Here is a 17,187-nt window from a genome sequence, read left to right as displayed (position 1 = left end):
CGGTGATCAACTGGTCCCTAAAGGTCACACCTATAGGACGTATTTGAGAAATGTGGTTATAGAAATATAATTACATTGATGCCCAAAATGACTAAAAAGTTAGTCAATGTGTTGATGAGATAATTATTTAATGAAAATTAAATAATATTAAGTTGAGACGAATTAACTGTCAATTCGTAAATTAATATAATAAGTTATATTTAATTAAATATATATAAGGTTAGTTTGGACGAATTAATCTGTTAATTCGTAATTAAATATAATCAGTTGTATTTAATATCAACAAGTTGAATGTGTCATAGTGGTAATAGTGAGGGTACACAAGCCAAGAGGTCATGGGTTCGATCCTCACTAGATGACAATTTAACACACTTTATATATTTTTGGAAAGACCAAAAATAAGGAAATTTTATTCCTTATTTCGGTCAACATTGGCCGAAAATTAGGAGAGTAATATCTTTCCTAATTAATTTGGTTATTCGGTCTATATAAGAGAAAGGTAGAGAATTATTTCTAACCTAATGCTTTTTCTTAACCTTGCCTCCTCTTTCTCATCACAAGAACACAAAGACAATTAAATTTTACAGAAAATTTTAGATTGATTTCTAGCATAATCAAAGGACATATCTCAGATCGTCTTGGGTGCAACTAATAGGAATATCAATTTTGATATTGTTCTTAGGCCATATTTGCTAGGACCAAAGGTTATTTCTGAATCCTTTACTCTTGTTTATGTATTTTATTTTATGACCATTGATCATCTTTATTAAATCGTTATAATCCTTCTAGTTTAAGGGAAGTATACAGACTTATTTCCCACAAGTGGTATCAGAGCACTAGGCCACGTTTTTTGATTTTGATGATTTTCATAAAAATTGTATGTAAACAATAACCTTATTCTCGAAAAAATTAGGGTTTCGTTTTTTTTTCCGGCTTAAAAAAAAAAAAAAAAAATTGGCCGAGTTTTTTATCTTTCGGCCTGTTTTTTTTTTTCTTCTTTCGTTTTTCCTTTTGTTTGATGATTTATATCCAATTTCTTTAGATCATATCATTGTTTTAATCGGTTAAAATTATCATCTGAGAATTGGTAGATTTTGATTTAATGCAGATTAAGTTAAAATAAATATAGTATCATCATGTCATTGATACAAGAATTTGTTTTTGCTATATAGTTTTAGCATATAAGATTAATCATGATTGTTAATTCATTTGCTAAACCATGTTCTATTAGCAACTATAAACTTTGTTCTTCATCAATTTTTGTATTAGGGCTTTTTGCCGCAAAAGGAAAATAATTATGACGGCTCATTTTTTTTAGGTATGCCGTGAAAAAAAAAACGTTTTTAGGTTATTTTTTCTCTATTACCGAATCAGAAAAAAAGAAAAGAAGGAAAGTTTTTTTTTCCGGGAAAAAAAATTATGGAAGTATTTTTTTCTTAATTGCCGAATAAAAAAAAGGGGGAAGGGGCTGTTTTTTTATGATCAGCCGTGTAGTAGCTGTTAAAAAAAAAAATTGTTTATTTTTTTCAGCCGAACCAATTTTAATTGGTTTTTGTTTTTTTTGGCCAATTAGTTATTGTGAATCGGTTCACAATTTAAAGATACCGAGTTATTTTAAAGCGGTTTAAAATTTTGACGGATAGAATTCATATTACAAGTTTAATATGGATTGAAATGAAATTAATGTGATTAAATTGCGGAATTGTCAATTAATTTAATTTAAATAGGTGGTTTGGATAAATTAATCAACATAATTAATGTATTGTATTATGTATATTTAATTTATTTTAGTTGATGCTTTTAATTGTGTTGAATAAATCGAATGAATGAATTTTATTTACGTATTTAATTTTGCAATCGGTTGTAATTTGTAATACTTAGTGTGGCCTTAGTCAATTATGTTTTCGTAATGAAAGAAACATGATTTTTATGTAATTATGAGATCTCGAATCTCCTTTATTTTAGTTTTGGGTTTTGAAATTAGAATGTAATTAATAGGTCAATATGTAATTTTATTTATTGTAATTTCAAAGAAGACTAAAGATGAAGATTCAAGCTCACTCCCGCTACATGGATCAAGATGGAACATCAAGACAAGCTTCTCGGGTCCAATGATGGATTCCAAACTTGTATTTATTGTTCATTTTGATAGGATAGGCCACACTAGGACTTTTACTGTTTTTTTTTTTCGTTTTTCATTTTATTGCTTTTCATTCACTTGCTAGTAATTGCATCATATTCCGCCTAAAACCAAACCACCTACTACTAAAATGCATGAAAATTGACTCATATAGTTGTATGTTAGTTTTCATGGACATGCAGATGTCACATCTATAAGCCATCACTTTAGTTTAAATCATTCTCGCATGCTAGATTATAGTTCACTTAAAATGAATTAAAAATAGTTGATGAGATCTTCCTCTAAAACGGAAATTGAGATTAGTCTTTATAAGGGCAAACATCTATGAGTCCCTTCTTCGTCGGTAGGCCTAATATGACCCCTTCTACGTTGGGTAAGTAGTTGTGTTGACTTAGTTTACCTCAACATCATAGTCCGAAGAGTTTCTCGTGATTATGATGGACTAAAGATAGAATTTACAGAAATTTATCAACCAAGAATTCTAACGGTAGAATTAGCTAAAAGGTTAGCTTATCAATTTACAGAGAATTGAGTCTTGGGGTCATTTATATAATTCTTGAGGGAGGTCAATTGTATAAATGTTTTGAGTCTTCGCGTTATGACATTATTTCATTAGACTTAAAACCAAAACGATGCACATGCTTATTATTTTATTCTTCTTTCGCAGTGTAGAACACGTTTATTATCGATAATACTGTTACAATAAATGGCTGGAAATAACGCAATCCCAATGCCTAGTGCCACACTAGATCGTTCGTCCTGGCTAAAAATGTTTATGGACCAAATGAATCAGTCCACTCGACTGAAGAATGATGGGTCCAATTTTATGGATCGGGAGGTGGCACTACGTAATCTTCGCCATTCTTTGACGGTAAGCTCGGGTATTTAATCGAGCCAATACCGGTCAACCCAGGCCCAAATGCAGGAGTCAACGAATCACTCGCTTATAGTGATTTCGTTATGGAAGCGGGTGCGATAAACAACGTACTCATCTTTGCAATGGAAACCAATTTGCAGAGACGCTTCATTGCCCAAGGTGCAAACAAGATTTTCACCACGCTCACTAATGAGTTCTCAAAGGCACCGAGAATCATCACATATGAACATACTGCCGCTTCTTTGATGCGAAACTCCGAAGGGCCAACCGGTTAGCCCACACATTCTTCACATGATTGAGAATGTCGAGAAGCTGGAGGCACTGAATTGTAAAATAAGTGAGAGCATTGTCATTGACCGAATGCTTCATTCTCTTCACGATGGTTTTGCCCTTTTCAGGGCGAACTACTACATGAATGACTTTAAAACGAGTCCTCATGAGCTACACTCCCTTCTCGTACAGACCGAGAAGGATATAAAATTGAGTGGGAGTATGAAGCACGATGTTCTCACAATTTACAACAAAGGTAAAGGTAAGGGCAAGGCTCATGGCGACCTAGCTGTAGCCTGTAGGTAAGCCAAAGTTTAAGAAGCCAGGAAACGGTAAGAGTGCGCCTGGTGAGACTAGTGGCTCACAGGGCAAAACAAAGAGTAAAGGCGGTGACATAGAGTGCCACCATTGTCACAAGACTGGACATTGGAGGAGGAACTGTCCCGTCTACCGTGAGGACATTAAGGCAGGCCGCGTCGTTCCTGTTGGTATGTCATCTTATATTCATATGATTGAGATTAACCATGCAAGTTTCGGAACTTGGGTACTAGATACTGGTTGTGGTTCTCATCTGTGTAATCATTTGCAGGGCCTAAAGAACATCATACCTCTCGAAAAAGGTGATGTGGACCTGCGAGTCGGGAATGGCGCACGAGTTCTGTCTTTCGAAGGTAACATATGTAATCCAACTCCCTAGTGGTTTTGAGTTATCTTTAAATAACTGTTACTATGTACCCAGTTTATCTAAGAATATTATTTCTGTTTCCGTACTTGCTAAAGACGGTTTTACATTTTCAATAAAGGATAATAGTTGTATTTTCCCTTTTAATGAAATGATTTATGGCAAAGCAGTTTCCATGAATGAAATTTATATCTTAGATCAAACCACGGAAGTATTACACATGAATAATAAGAAATTAAAGGTTGGTGACAAAGATCAAACCTATCTATGGCATTGTCGAATGGGACACATAAATGAGAAACGCGTAAAGAAACTCGTCGATAATGGGACTATTCCCTCATTCGGATTTTCTGCATATGGCACGTGTGAATCATGTCTCATTGGCAAGATGATTCGAATTTCCTTCAAAGGTGTTGGAATGCGCGCTAGTGACCTATTAGGACTCATACATACGGACGTATGTGGACCTATGTCAATTACCGCTAGAGATGGCTATAGATATTTTATCACTTTCACGGACGATTTGAGTAGATACGGATATGTCTACTTAATGAAGCATAAAAGTGAGTCCTTTGAGAAATTCAAGGAATACGAGAATAGGGCAGAACCAACCGGGTAGAAAGATTAAAGCACTCCGTTCAGATCGGGGTGGCGAATATCTTTCAAATGAGTTTGATCAACACCTGAAAGACTGTGGAATCGCTCTACAGTTAACTCCACCTGGAACACCTCAATTAAATGGTGTGTCCGAACGGAGAAATCGAACCTTACTTGATATGGTTCGATCCATGATGAGTCACACAATAGTGCCACGAATCATTATGGGGTTATGCTCTTTTTGTCACCGCTCTTATACTTAACCGAAGTCCGTCTAAAGCTGTCGACAAGACTCCATATGAAATGTGGAAGGGAATGGTACCTAACTTGTCCTTTATTCGGGTTTGGGGCTGCGAGACTTATGTCAAGTGGAGACACGAGGATAAGCTCGGCCCGCGATTGGTCAAGACATACTTTATAGGTTATCCAAAAGGAACATTTGGTCATTACTTCTATTCGCCAACCGAACATCGAGTTTTTGTTGCGGCTAGTGCGACGTTCTTAGAGAAAGAATTTCTCTAGAACAAGTCGAGTAATAGAACCTTCGAGCTGTCGGAGATTCCAGAACCAACAACCGAGGAACAGATGGAGGAAGCTGTACCTCCAACTGATGATACGGTTAATATTCCTGAGTAACCTAGGAGGTCGGGTAGAGACTCTCATCCTCAGGACAGATACATTGGTATGGTCGAGGAGAATGATGTTTTACTTCTAGAAAGTAATGAACCCGCTACCTATAAAGGTGCTATGGCCTGTTCCGACTCAAAGTCATGGCTTGAAGCCATGCAATCCGAGATGGACTCCATGTATGAGAATAACGTATGGGATCTAGTTGATTTACCTAATAAGGTAAAACCTCTACAGTGCAAATGGCTTTACAAAATAAAGCGTTCTGTAGACGCGCAACCAGATATCTATAAGGCACGACTTGTGGCAAAAGGTTTCACTCAAGTGCAAGGATTGCATTATGATGAGATTTTTGCACCTGTAGTCATGCTACGTTCCATTCGGATAATCTTAGCGATTGCCGCATTTCATGATTATGAGATTTGGCAAATGGATGTAAAAACCGACTTCTTAAACGGTTATTTGGAGGAAGAGTTGTACATAGTGCAACCCGAAGGTTTCATAGATCCTAAACATCCTAAGAAAGTATACAAGCTTAAGCGTTCCATTTATGGACTTAAGCAAGCTTCTCGGAGTTGGAATCATCGTTTCGACCAAGTGATAAAAGAGTATGGCTTCACTCGATCGGTCGAGGAACCATGCTTATATATCAAGTCGAGTGGGAGCAAGATTGTATTCTTGATATTGTATGTCGATGACATACTCTTGATTGGGAATGACATTCCTCTCCTATCTTCGGTTAAAGAATGGTTGAAGAAACATTTCCAGATAAAAGATCTGGGTGAGGCACAGCGCATTTTGGGAATCCGTATCTACCGAGATAGATCACGACGGACGTTATCACTTAGTCAGGAGTCTTATTTGGAGAAGGTTCTTGAGAGGTTCAACATGACCAACTCCAAGAAGGGGAACCTTCCTATGACGACTGGGATGCAGTTGAGCAAGTCTCAGTCACCCACGACGCCAGAAGGGATTGAGCGCATGAGTCATGTTCCTTATGCATCTGCAATAGGATCGATCATGTATGCCATGATATGCACACGTCCAGACGTGGCATATGCATTGAGTATGACGAGTCGGTACCAAAATACTCCAGGTGAAACACACTGGATAGCTGTTAAAAACATCCTCAAGTACCTACGGAGGACTAAGGATTGGGTATTGACTTATGGAGGAGATACTAAGCTATGCGCCCGGTTCTGCAGAGGCTAGCTTCCAAACGGACCGAGATGATTAGAAATCTCATTCTAGATTCGTTCTTACTCTTAATAGTCTTTGCGGTCACTGGAATAGTTCCAAACAGGAAGTTGTAGCATTCTTCTACTGCGAGCCATAGAAATATGATAAGCAAGGAGGGCACGTTTTCTCCATGAGAATTAAACGTGTACCTGAGTTATAGTAGTTGATTATGAATTCGATACGTTATCTTTTTCATATACTATAATTTCATCGTTTTATATATAATATTTTATTTTTTCATGTGGATTGTACTGACAACATTGAACGCCACAAAGTGAACTGAATTACATTATATTTGTTTTGGTCTGTAATCGCCAATGTGAGTTGATAACTCCGGCTATTATATTGTGCAGTCGATTGATGGTGGGTTCAACGAGCCATAAGTTAAACGGTTGACTAATCGATCACAGATACGAGATTATGACGATACCTCGTAGGACAACTTTTTGTGACAACGTAATGGAGTCCTAAATGTTTTATAACATTCGGTGCCAGGTCGTGGATAGGACATCCATTGTGTTCCTAGAGTCGATTCTTTTGACTATCAACTGTCTCTTGAGATTAAGGCAGTTTTTGGGTGACTTTGGTTTCTTTCTCACGGTCTACCACCGAATCGGGGCTAAGTAGATTTTTTTCGGGTCATTTCATACTGTGCTTACGTCTGCAGGATTCGAGTTGAGGAAAATATCCATCCCTTATCAGGTATAGTTATTTCACAGGGCCACCCGAGGAGTTGTAACTGAAATGCATGGCCATGCTCGAATGTTGATTCGTTTATCAGTTAAGTTACTCTCTAGTCGGGAAAACCACTCTTGATACTGATCGCTTGTAAAATACGACCTTTGTGAATTCGGATTTGCAAATTGTTTTACATTGAGTGGGAGAAATTTTATAGGATATGAGAATCGGTTATCGCACATACATTTGTGAGGACAAGTGGGAGTTTGTTGGAGCTGGTGTCCTCCACAAATTAGTGTGATAACATTTGTAAATCTCTTACAGGTTCACAAGGGTATACTTCGTATATTTAATCAGTTGATTAACGTTTACCTAATAACGGTTGGCTTGCTAGAAAGTTTGACGTTATTATCATACAGATGGCGGTGATCAACTGGTCCCTAAAGGTCACACCTATAGGACGTATTTGAGAAATGTGGTTATAGAAATATAATTACATTGATGCCCAAAATGACTAAAAAGTTAGTCAATGCGTTGATGAGATAATTATTTAATGAAAATTAAATAATATTAAGTTGAGATTTAATTAATCTGTCAATTCGTAAATTAAATATAATAAGTTATATTTAATTAAATATATATAAGGTTAGTTTGGACGAATTAATCTGTTAATTCGTAATTAAATATAATCAGTTGTATTTAATATCAACAAGTTGAATGTGTCATAGTGGTAATAGTGAGGGTACACAAGCCAAGAGGTCATGGGTTCGATCCTCACTAGATGACAATTTAACACACTTTATATATTTTTGGAAAGACCAAAAATAAGGAAATTTTATTCCTTATTTCGGTCAACATTGGCCGAAAATTAGGAGAGTAATATCTTTCCTAATTAATTTCGTTATTCGGTCTATATAAGAGAAAGGTAGAGAATTATTTCTAACCTAATGCTTTTTCTTAACCTTGCCTCCTCTTTCTCATCACAAGAACACAAAGACAATTAAATTTTACAGAAAATTTTAGATTGATTTCTAGCATAATCAAAGGACATATCTCAGATCGTCTTGGGTGCAACTAATAGGCGAATATCAATTTTGATATTGTTCTTAGGCCATATTTGCTAGGACCAAAGGTTATTTCTGAATCCTTTACTCTTGTTTATGTATTTTATTTTATGACCATTGATCATCTTTATTAAATCGTTATAATCCTTCTAGTTTAAGGGAAGTATACAGACTTATTTCCCACAAACGGTACTAACGTATTAATATCTTAAAATATATTATATACTATTCGAGGAAATGACGGGGTCATGTCAAACGAGTTCTTAGTCAATGGGAAGACTTAAATAAATAAAGATGGAACATAATAATCCTCAAAATGAGTTGTTTACATTTAAATTAGACGTATTTAGAAAGTTAATTATTATCTACTGGTAAATTTGATAATATAATATTAGGATAAAAAAATAACTTTTAAACAAAGCCTCATGAAATTATATTTGTTAGAAAACTATAATTTCTGAAAATGGTTCGATTTATTATATCCGTACTAACGTCGGGTTAGATATACCGAGGCTCACATTATTCTGTCAGCTAACTCTTGTCCACTTGATGTTGGGATTTGACTCTGGCTCCGATTCTTTGTTGTGCCTCTCATTCTTCTCTTTAAAACGTATAAAAGGGAACACGATACTAAATAACAAAAGAATTATGTCCGTCTTAAGTTGGGATAAAATTTTAAAATAAATGATCAATTTAACTAAAATAAAATGAAGTTTTTAGAAATAAGAGTTAGAATGAAGTGATTATAGAGAAAAAAAAGTGAAATTTTGTCCATCCTGAAAGAGGGGTTCTGGTAGTTTTAAAAATCCAACTAAATATAACTTAAAATAATAAGAAATTATAAAAGTGAGTCAAATTTACGAGGTGTTACAGTCCTACCCCCTAACAAAAATTTTCCTCCTCGAAAGTTGGAAGACACGAATATTACCTGGAATTGTTTAGGCTTCCTAATAGTCTCACTCACTATTAATTGGGTGATCTTATATGCATACATGAATTTAGTCCATGACGGAATGATATGCTCATCTCTCAAGTTTCATTACTTCCTCAATAGCTTACTACTCAAATGTTTTGATTAACCCAAAAAAATACTTGCCTCGTTAAATTATACTTCCTTACTATCCTTAATATTGTAGGACTTTCTTCAACATCTTTCCATTCTTATTTGTCTATGACTATTAATTTTCTATGTTCCTCAAAATTTGTTCCGAGCTTTTTACATATTCCATAGCCATCATTTTTTTACTACACTATGTACCAAAGTCTCAATCTCCTTTAATCGTTTCATTAGTCTCTAACTTGAAATTGTTGGCAATAATTCATAAAACCTTAAGTTCTTGTGCCATCAAGTTTCATTGATAGTTCTCCCTATACCCTTATTTTGCTCCTTATATCCTTAATTATAGCCTAGAATTTACTTGTACTCAAAACACAAATTCACCCATAGTCCACACCCAGTTATAATATTCCGGGGTCAAAATAAGTTTACATCTTCAATACATTCACCCATTTACCACTATTATCAATGTCATTCCATAAATGCATCCTAATAATTTTCTTTCAACTTCTAAATTCGTCATCATTATTACATAAAATTCCATTATTCATAAGATTCCATTATCGATCATGCTATTGACTTATTCCACCACAATTCCGTTATATTCCCGCAATAACAAAGTCCAAGTTCTTTCTGTCATATCCTTTTGTTATCCCAAAACCGAAATAGTTACTCCAAGAGTTTAGATCAACTAAGTACCCCTTAAGTGGTAACACATTTTTTTTCCTTTCACTTATTCTCTTTCGACAAAGTATATATCGATATCCTTAAAATATCCTCAGGCTTTTCACCAAGTTAATATTCACCAAGTTAATATTCATAAAGTTAAGCTTATTACATTCTCTAACACCCTTTAATTATTCCATTTCCAATTTCGAGTAAAACTATTAACTCAAAAGTTTTAATCGACAACTATTCCTCAACTAATATATTTCCTTTCATAATCCCAGTCAATTTTTAGAATCCTCGGACCAAGTATACTTTTCTCTGTTCATTAACGCCACTTAATACATTGCGTTGTCTAAGGCTAGATTTTATATGGGTAAGAGAGTTTTTAATATTTGAAAGTGTTCTAAAATATTCACAAAATCATAGTTCGGAAAATCATATTACACTAATAATGTAGATAAGAATGATGTTTAAGAAAATAGGAGGGTATATAAAATGTTCCATTTTGAACAGCTAAAGATGTTAGTGAAATCAAATTATGGAACTAAAACCATCTAGTTTGCTTTGAAAAGAGATAATAATTGACAGATTTTGAACTACTTCGTGCAAAAGTTATATTTCTAAAATCGCTATAACTTAAAAGAATTCAAAGAACATAAATTTTATCGTAGCCAACTTAAGAGCTTAGACGGCACTATAATAAATATCAAAATTAACAAATTTGACGCGATTTTAAAAATGAGGAAAGTATAAAGAATGTCCAAGACATTTACGCAACAATAGTTAAATCTATTTAGCGAATTCTCACGTTAACGGGGTCGAATCCAGCGAACGATGCCGGGGATTTACTTGTTACAGCATGTCGGTAAAAATGGAGTTTAAGGAGACAAGAGGGTACGAATTTATAAATTTTTTTGCCAAAATATAATTTTTATAAAGTGAACGATATTAAAAGAATTTTGAAATCGGTATGGGCTGAAAGAAATCAAGAGAACATAAATTCGTTGTGACCAATTTCGAGTTTTAAAGATATCATGATAAAAAAAACAATTCGATACAAATTTGAGAGGATAGTACAAAGAAAAGCCAAAAAAGAACATACAAGTAAAATCTAATATAACGACTCCATATATAGGGTAGGAATGTTTTGACACAATTAACCCTGAGTTTTAAATGAGAAAATATTTCACAAATTTTGAGTTTGGAAATCATGATAAAATGATTTTCGGGATTAAGGAATGAACTTAGGAAATTAAAATAAAGAATATAAACGGCTTGTAAAAGTAGTTTAATAAAATCACAATACGAGTTTTTAATAAACAACTGGCTAGATGAAAGAGTAAACAAATTTCAGCACTAATTTATGTAAAATTTTATTTTTTTCAAGGGAGCAATAGTACAAGGATTTTTATCAACTTAGTTAAAGAATATCAAGAGAACAAAAATTTCTTGTTAACAACTAAAGAGTTTATACGATATTATTATAAATGTTAAAACTCAAAAGGAATCATTTTATGCGAATTTGAAAAGAGGGTGGCGAATATAACGAGGTGGTATTCATCTAATGCAGCCACGCGGTCTTCATTCATCCCAACAGACTTAATAATAACACAGTCTCCATAGTAACGAAGTTAGTTGGAGTTAAATATCAAATATAATGTCAAAGTTATTAGCTTACAATCGACTTCCATACATAGTATAGATCTCAATTACACCTAACAAAAATAAAACATGTAAATCAACTGAAAAAAAATGAAAACTACGGGTACCTAAAACTAGGTCGGTCCTTAGTGTTTCTACCCTTTTACCCTTATTTATTTTTCTTTTAGGTGATCTAGTCATCTTTAACCTACGATCCTAGAAAATAGATGACTCGTTTCCATTAACCGGGGAGCATAGAATATTAATGGCATTGTTAAAATATGAAGATTTTAACACCAACCAGAATAACCATGCTCTGATACCAATTGTAAGAACCCGGATTTTCAGGACTTTATTAAATATAAGTCCAAAATAGGAAACAACGGAAGATAAATACATATCCGAGTCACTACTATTTTCAACTAATTCCAATTACAAATATAATACTAAATATTACAATTGTTTCTAACAAATTACAACACGTTTTAAAAAAAATATCTAAATCCCATCTTCAGCTTCGCCTGTTTCGGAAATGGTCGGTCTTCACAAATCTGATAAATCTGATGTTTTTAAAATTTGTAAAAGTTTTATAAGAAAACAACAAACGTCAGGTAGGTATATTAACTACTTTAAACAATTAAAATATAACATAAACAATCATTATCAGCATATATAACAGAATCATACGTCCATACTTTTAACACATATTTTTGAGAAAACAAACAATTTTTTTTAATGTCGTATTGTTTTTACTAACATTTTATAACGATATACCGGCCAATTACCGTATACGTCCCCACTATCTGACCAATAGTTGAAACTTGTATGATAATCATATATCGCCAATCACACCGATATTTATTACCCCTGTTTACCGTGGGGACATAAACACGTTTAAAAAAAATTTGTCTACTCATCTCCAGGGTCGAATGCCGGTGCGTGGGGTTGACAGACCCGCACCATGGACTACTCACCACCCGGCTAGTTATCCCCGAGGTCTACCACCTATCATCAAGACCTTCGGAAACCCGGATGCGATCCACCTAACACGTACGAGACTGATCAGGTCGCCACCTAAAGTATGGCCACACTCCCGCCTACTCTCGAGTCTAAGGATATGTCCACCAAAGACCCTTCGTACGCATGGACGGTTTTATACGGTTAAGCTAATTTCTATTCTTCCATGTCATTACGTACACAATAGTAACAACATGCTTTCCCGCTTAATGAGCTTTCAAATTCAGCCCTAAAAATGCCCAAGAAAATATGAAATATTTCGAAATTCATTTTTAAAACATTATGTGTTAACAACTCAAATTTCAAATCGAAATTATTTCCTTGATAAAAGTTTTATCGGAACCAAATAGCATAGATTCAATAATTGGTAGCCTTATTGGGTTTGTCCCTATTTATAAGCCAGGACTTCACTATCGAACTAGGTTAATAATACAAGTTAAGTACCATATTATCAAACCAAGTTTAATCAATTCAACTAAGGGACGGTTTTAGTCCCTTGGTAGTCATTTGATTAAGAAGCGTTCCCTAACTCAATTTCGTTATATACACTTTATACTATTAATTTCTATTTTCATTAATTTGAAAATAAAATCCAAATTTAAGAAGATTTGCTCAAAATATTTCAATGACCTTTGTTAAAATTCTAATTTAGAAGTTATGTACTTGGCTAATATTAAGGCGATTAAAAGAAACTCGTTTTAAGTAAGTAAACGAGTAAAAATCTAACCCTTTGAAATTTTGACTCTATATCTCAATTTGAATATGATGTCTAGTTAAAAGATTGATAAAATTATAAGGTGAAATCATTTAAACAGTTTGTCCAAAGTGATGAAAATGACTCATAAAATAAAATCATTTCTTAAGTCGATACAACCTCATTGGAAAATTTTAATCCCCCTTGGAAATTTTAATCGGACTAGTGATAGCGATATCGTGAGTCAGGCCTAAACGATTGCCAAGGTTCTATAATTCGAACTTAAGAACTTAAAATAAACTAGGTCATTAAATTATTACATTTTTGGCGGTATCGAAGGTCAAGTCACGCAAACAATAATTAAGTTACATTGTCTTTGAATAAACAAAATAACAAAATGGAAACAAGATTACATAGTTTTCATAAAGTATACATAGTTATAATAAAATCACATAAAAACAATTAATAACACATTAACTTAGCATTTGAGACAAAAATACTATAAATAATCTTGTGAGTCGATTTTATAAAGTTTGCTTAAGAAATAAATACTTAACTCATAAGACGATTTTTATTATTATCATCTCAATTCTTAAATTATTTCAAGAATCAATATACTCTAGTGTCTAGTCTACAACTATATATTTTTACTTTATTATAATATTATTGACTTGGAACTTGAGTGTATTATATAAAATTCTGCCAAATCTACTCTAGTGTCTCGACTTCTTGTCTTTTTGTCAAATAATAATAAACCTTTTTATATAATATTACAATACTACTTTATAAAATAGTAATTAGATAAATTAGGTAAACTTGTTTGGAAAATCAAACCTTGCATGTCAATGGACCATACGGTCATCATTCAACATGAATAACAATTGAAAACAAATATTTTCTTTTATTAGTCGTAAAACAATATTATCTTAAATATTAAGATTTGTGAAAATTATACTCATCTTTTACCCCACTCTTCTAGGACAATATTAACACTACTAAAAATTGATACTACCTTGAAATCATTATTATCGCTGTAAGCTAGTTTATTAAATAAGATTTAAAGTTAAATACTGGTAAAATCAGTTATTCAACAGTCTTAGACCACTCATCCAACACACAAGCATCCTAATCCAACTTTTTATCTCTAACTCATAATCATTATGAAAAATTCCTACAATGCAAAATTAGATCCACACAATCAATTAAGATCATTCACATGCAACTAAGTTAAATCAATTAATTTAGTATGCAAACAATTATTCAATCAAATTAACTCACATGCAATAATTAATAATGATAATAAAAGAAAATGTTAATTTACCCACCCCTACAAAAGGGATTAGAGTCTTGATCAAAAATACGGTCTTGAGACAGTTCCAGCCAAGCCCCTAAAACGGTTCCGTTATCTCCGTCTTCTCTTCTTTACAACAAAGTCACCAACACCAAACAATAATAATATTTTCAATAACCACTTAATAGTTAAATTAAGTTCGTTTTTAAATTAGTCTTTAAAATTTAATTTGTTTTTAAAAATCAAGAACTTCAAAGAAAATAACATGCATGTTGGTTTAAATCAAATTTGTTTTTAAGAGGATGAGAGAGAATCTAGAGAGATAAAATCCTCTCTAATTCTAAGAAGTTTTCTTTTACCTCAAGCAATGGCTCGTAACAGAAAAACAACCAAAAATCCTCAGATTATCATCGTTTCTAATAAAAAAATACCAAAAACAATCAAAAACATGTTAAATCTAGTAATCAATCAAAGAATAAAGGAAAATCTCATCACCGTCAACTCGAATTCTCATCACAGGAGTTTGAAGGTGATTTGGAATCAATCCTGGAGGAGGAGGAACCTGATCAAGAGGAACCTGAGCGGATTAGGCCGGAATCTACGATTAGCACGCCGACAATTCAACTCATACGCGACGACGTGGATGGTGAGATAAAATTCTGGTCCTCTTATGTTTTCTGTTACGTTCTGGGCGCAAACCCTCCAAGTTCTATGCTTACTGGGTTTGTTAAGAGAGTGTGGCAAGCTCAGGGGATTGATAAGATATCCTTCATGCCTAATGGGATTTTTTTAATTCGGTTTAAAACAAAAGAGCAACAACAATTTGTCTTAAAAAATGGCCACTTACTCTTTGTTAATAAACCTGTTATTGTCAATGAATGGAAGCCTGATACGGAGTTAGTTAAGCATGATGTGAAGCGTATCCCTATTTGGATGAAACTGTTTGGTCTGTATGTGAAATTCTGGGGTCTGGAAAGCCTTATGAAGCTGAGTAGTGCAATGGGTCAATTCATTCGTTGTGATGAGAATACCTTGCATAAAAATTTCTTAGGATTTGCCCGGATTATGATAGAGGTTGAAATTGGCCAGCAATTTCCTAATCAGATCACCTTTTTGGATGAAAATGGCAAGAATCAGAGAGCAAAAGTGATGTATGATTGGTTGCCTCTGTCCTTCTCCAAATGTAAGGGTTTGAGCCATCTGGCTGAAAACTGTAGGAATGATGGTAGCAAGCCTGTGGTAAAGAAGGTTTGGAAACCTAGGAAGGTGGTAAACAAACCTGTTCAGAAGGTTCAACCTCCTCCAAAAGTGACTGTACTGAAACCTGGGCAGCAAATATCTCCTAACACGCCTGTGAATGCTGTGACAATTAAAACTCCAGTGATTATTCCTAGCACTCCGGTGGTGGAGAGTACTATGCCTAGGAGCCTTCTTACGAGATTGATGAGGCATGACACTGGTGAAAAGAAAGCATTCACACCTGGGGGTCTTTCTTTTATGGAGTCCTTAACCCAATCAATATAGAAAACTAGACTGAGGATTATGGAGAATAGAGTTGTGGAGAAAGGGGATACTAGTAAGAATACTTCTCAGTATGGGTAGTATTGGTCTATGGAATGTTAGAGGTATGAATAACCCTAATTAACAAAGAGAAATAAAAAGTTTGTTAGGGAAGAATAATGTAGGTTTACGTGGTTTATTTGAAACAAAAATAAAAGCAAAAAATGGGAATAATGTAAGGAATACTTTATGTGATAGTTGGTCAATATGTACTAATTCTAGCCTTCATCATGGGGGCAAAATATGGCTGATATGGGATCCTATTCTGTATAATGTTACTGTACTTGAGATTCAAGTTCTGTGTATTCACTCAGAAATCCTTGATAAAGCAAGAAGGAAAAGGTTCTGGTTTACTATGGTGTATGGTTTGAATAAACTAGCTGAAAGGGAACCCTTATGGGCTAGCCTACGCAATTACTATGGTAGAATTACTGGACCATGGGTTGTGGGAGGTGATTTTAATGCTATCTTGGCCTCTAATGAAAGAATTGGAGGGGCTCCTATTACAAATGCTGAGATGAGACCTCTACTTCAAGTCACTCAGGATTGTCAGTTGTTTGATATGGGTGCCAGGGGTGCTTTCTACACCTGGACAAATAAGCATGATGTTGGGTCTAAAGTGTGCAGTAGGTTGGATAGAGTGCTTATTAATGATGAGTGGCTTGTTAAGTTCCCTGATAGCTTCACTAATTTCTTGCCTGAAGGAATGTTTGACCATTGTCCAGCTATCATTAGGCTTGAAATGGATAGACAGGGGAAATGGTACTCGTTTAAATATTTTAACATGTGGGCTTCTACACCTGAGCATAAGGAGATTGTGAGAAATGGGTGGAATCAGTATATCTGTGGATCTCCTATGTACAAGGTGGTCATTTAATTGAAGGCCTTAAATAATGGTTTCAGGAAACTTAATAGAGAGCAGTTTGGGGATATTGAAAACCTTACCCATGTTGCTGAGATTGCTTTGACCCAGTGTCAAGAACGTCTTAGAAAGGATCCCCTTAATGAGGAGTTGAGTCAGGTTGAGAGAGTTTATGCTAATGAACTGGAGGAATTGCAAAAGGCTAAGGACCAGTTTTTAAGA

This window comes from Silene latifolia, chromosome Y, assembly GCF_048544455.1.
Source record: "Silene latifolia isolate original U9 population chromosome Y, ASM4854445v1, whole genome shotgun sequence".
NCBI classification, from domain to species: domain Eukaryota; kingdom Viridiplantae; phylum Streptophyta; class Magnoliopsida; order Caryophyllales; family Caryophyllaceae; genus Silene; species Silene latifolia.
The sequence above is the reverse complement of the archived record's forward strand: the minus strand, read 5'-3'. Positions refer to the sequence as shown.